This window comes from Carlito syrichta, unplaced genomic scaffold, assembly GCF_000164805.1.
Source record: "Carlito syrichta isolate Samal-C Ts95f unplaced genomic scaffold, Tarsius_syrichta-2.0.1 Scaffold302421, whole genome shotgun sequence".
Lineage (NCBI taxonomy): Eukaryota > Metazoa > Chordata > Mammalia > Primates > Tarsiidae > Carlito > Carlito syrichta.
Genome location: NW_007246517.1, coordinates 148,955 through 153,335, shown reverse-complemented (window position 1 = coordinate 153,335; position 4,381 = coordinate 148,955).

Genomic DNA, 4,381 nt, shown 5'->3' with positions numbered 1-4,381 from the left:
TGCCAAATGCCCACCATAGAAATTACACCAACTTAGACTCATTCAAAAATTATCTATGGCCGGGCTCGGTGGCTCAGTCTGTAATCCCAGCGCTTTGGGAGGCCGAGGTGAATGGATTGCCTGAGCCCGTGGGTTCGAGACCCGCCTGGGCAACTTGGTGAGACCTCATCTCTACAATAAATCAAAAATTAGCCGGGTGTGGTAGCACGCCTGTAGTTCCAGCTACTTGGAAGGCTGAGGTGGAAGGATTGCCAGAGCCCAGCAGGCAGAGGCTGAGTGGCTGGGAGGGGCCATTGCACTCCAGTCTGGGTGACTCTAACTCAAAAAAAAAAAAAAAGCGATCTATGAGAGTGACTATTTCCTCATACTCTCACATACATTGGCATATATAAGATGTTATATACAATATCTCATTATAGGTTTAATAGCATTGTTATAAATGAGATTAAGCTTTTTAAGAAACTTTTTAAGCACTATATGGATCATCTTTTCAGCAAACTATCTATCCATATTCCAATTTCATTGTACTATTGCATTGCTGGCAATTTTATTATAATTTGATAAATTCCTTACATATTAAGAACATTGGCCTTTATCCTATAATATATGCTTACAAATTATGTTTTCACAGTTTATTATTTGTCTTTTGAATGTGTTTATGATGCTCTTCTCATGCACATTTTAATGCAAACTTATCAAATTTCTCAGGCTTCTATTTATGTGTTGCATTTAAAAAACCTTCCTCACTGATATATTTTAGTCTCTATTTTCTTCTAACAACTTAATGCTTTCAACATTTTTCTTTAAATTTTTAATCTGTCTGAAATGTGTTTTGTTGAAAGAAAGGAGGTAAGGTATGAACAATTTTTAAAGATGTTTGTTTCATTATTCCAACATCTCGTTGTAAATAAGCTACATTTTCCCCATTGATATGCAACGTTACCTTTATATCTGTTATATTTTTATTGATGTATGAATATTTGTTCTATTCCATTGATCTGTGTGTATATTCATTATACTATGTTCTGACGTCTCCCATAACTTTTCACCTTTTGAAATTCCCTGACTATTCATGCATATTTGTTCTTCAAAAACATCTTTTGCATTAGCTTGACTAGTAGCCAATAAATAATTTGGATGTCATTAAACATATAGACTATCTTAGGAACAATGATACCTATAATGTTGATGCTTTCTCTGAAATACTGAAAAATTCCTTTCCAGGTATGGTAGTTTGGTATTTCCAGTTAATGGTCTGTTTTTGTTTTTTTGTTTGTTTGTTTGTTTGTTTTTTACATGGATCTTGCATATTATTGTTTTATTTACTACTAAGTATCTTACCATTTTTTGCCTTTTTAACTGGATTATGGCATATTTAGAAAAAATACTGAAACATAAGTCTAAATATTGAAATCACACACTAAGACAGAAAAGAGATTACCATTAAATAAAATGTAACCAGACAAGTATCAGACTTCTCATGTGCAGCGTTTCAAGCTACAAAATGATAGGATGTCCATTATATAATACTGATGGAAAGAAATTAATTGCACATCAAGAAGGAAGCCCATTTTAGGCATACAATAAATCAGACAGTCTCCCATGTCCCCCATGTCACAAATAAGTAAATAAAAACTCTAATCAAATACAAATGAGCCAAAAAATCAGATTTCATAATGATGAAAAATGAAGAGAGAGAACTATAATGCACAATAAACTTCAAATAATAAATCAATAGATATAAATAGATATGTAAGATAACAAGAATATGTTATATGAGTAGTCTTTATGTCTTTTGAAACTGAAAATAGAACACACACACAAGTCAAAAAAAGAACCTCTAAGCTATATTATTGAAACTTAGAAATTGGGGTAGGGATAAGGACAGGAGGAAATGAATGCTCTAAAATGTGGTTGGGGCTGAAACAGGAAAGGATGGAAGAAGTAAACTTATCTCAATATTGTGCCTTTATGGAGAAGTGAGACATTAAAGGAAAACAGAGCATTCCACTGAATGAAATGGTGTCTTGTTTCCAAGTAGTAGTACAAAAATATGTGTCTGAATACAAGAGCTGGGATGGGGATGTAACCAAGAATTAATGGAAAATAATAGAAGCATCTCCAAATGAATCATGAAATAGAGCAAATAGAATAAATAACAACTTAAATAACAAAAATGAGGAAAGGAAAAAGAGAAGAAAATTGGTTAAATTAATACATAAAGTAAGAAGAAAAGCATAAGATCTGCCAAATTGGTCATTACACTAAATAGTCTGAATCTCCCATTAAAAGATAAAAATTGTCAAATTGGGTCTACAGAACAAAGTCCAGTTTTATGGCAGTTAATAAAAAATATACTTAATTTTTAAAAAGAGATATGAGGCATGTGCAAGCCAAAAACATTACAAATAATGATATAGTTTAAATATGTTCCTCTAAAATTCAGGTGTTGTCAATATCATGAAATCAAGGGGCAGAATTTTTGTGTGGTGATTAGGCCATAAGGACTCCTTTCTCATTAATAGGATTAAGGTTCTTATAAAAGTGGCTTCATGCAGTGTTTGACTAGCTTGCCCTTCCCCCTTCTGCCATGCAAAAACACTGAGTTCCTCCCCTCTAGAGGATAAAGCCTTCACCAAGCAACTGAATCTGACAGGACCTTGATTTGGACTTACCAGCCCCCAGAATTATGAGAAAGTAGATTTCTGTTCTTATAAATAACCCAATCTCATATATTCTATTATTGTAGCACAAATAAATTAAGACAAGTAGTAATGGCAATATTATTATGAAAAATGCTGGAACTTAAGGACTTGAACAGTTGTAACACACTTAAGTTTTATTCGCATTAATATGGGAATAGACCAACTAAAGCAGATTTTTGATTCAGGCAGTTCCTCTCAGAATCTAGAATATGCCAACATACCTGATATATATATAAAAAGTACCTGGGGGAATAATATTCAACATTTTTCATAATTATTTGATTACTTGTATGGAGTAAAGACAAGCACACTATTGAATTCCCTGGTGTGTGTGGTGTCGGACAGAGGTTGGGATAATGGTGGGAGGATAATTGTGCCTCAAGCAATCATCTAAGTGTGAAACTGCAATGTTCTTAGTAATGATCAGGTTGCTATCTTTTCGTTGATTTCTTGGATCTTGGTAAAAGGACTACCATGAGACCACTGTTGAGTTTTAAATTTTATTGTCCTTTTTTCAGGCATGGTGAAAATGAGTTGGAAAGGTATGAAAATTATTAAGTCTATATTTGATTGTTTGCTGGGGTGATGGTGAAGGAACTATAGGAATAAGTGACAGCAAAAACACAATTTAAAAATTAACATGGATGTGTCCATTGAATAAAAGTGAAAGCAATTAACTAGGCACCAAAGACAAAGAAATCCAATCACCATGCTACCTGCTATCAACTGAAAATTGAGCTACTTTAGTCTGATATTTTTTCCCTGTGCTCAGAATGGTGAAGAGAGTTATCTTCTTAGGCAGCGTCTCCAATAACTCTGGCTTGAAGCAGTACAAGAGCAAGATTAACCAGGCAACAAAGATCTCAAGGATATGTGTGAGGGTAGGAGAAAAAACAAATGAAAGGTAAATGGCTCATATAAAATAGTAGAGCCATTCTTAATAACAGTTTAAAACAGGTCTATTTCTAGTTAGCAGGTTGTTCCCTACTACGTGATAACTCAGTGCACAAGATGCTGTCCACTTTTGTGGCTATCTAGTCTTCTAAATCCTCTTATTTGCATCCAGTTGGCAGAAAAGATAAGGAGAACATAAAGAATGCATACCTTCTTCTTAAAAGCCTTGACCCCAGAAATGGCATAGATGACTTCTCACTTTTCACTCACTAGAACCTGATCAAATAGCTTCATCTAACTGCAAAGGAAGACAGTTGGGTGGCTGGAAAGATGAAATACACACAGATTTTGATAAGCATCTAGCAGTCTTTTCCACAAGAGGCAATGAATCTTCTACCAAGCAAGACATCAAGTTTCTACATGGTAATCTACAAGATCTAAATGAAATAGCACAAAATAGTGCTTGGAGGATGGTAAAATGGAGAACCAAAAAGAAATGACAAATATGTTTTCTCTTTTTTTTCTTTTTCCTCTAAATTTGTTCCTCAGAGAAAACTGTTTTCCTATTATTTATATATTTTAATAGAAAAATACAAATTGTACATATTTAAGGTGTAAAAGATGATGATTTGAAATATGTATACATTGTGGAATGGCTAGATCAAGTTAATTAACATATGAATTACCTCATATATTTACAATTTATTTGTGGTAAGAAAACTTAAATCTACTGTTATCAATTTCAAGTATACAATACATCATTATTAACTGTAGTCACCATG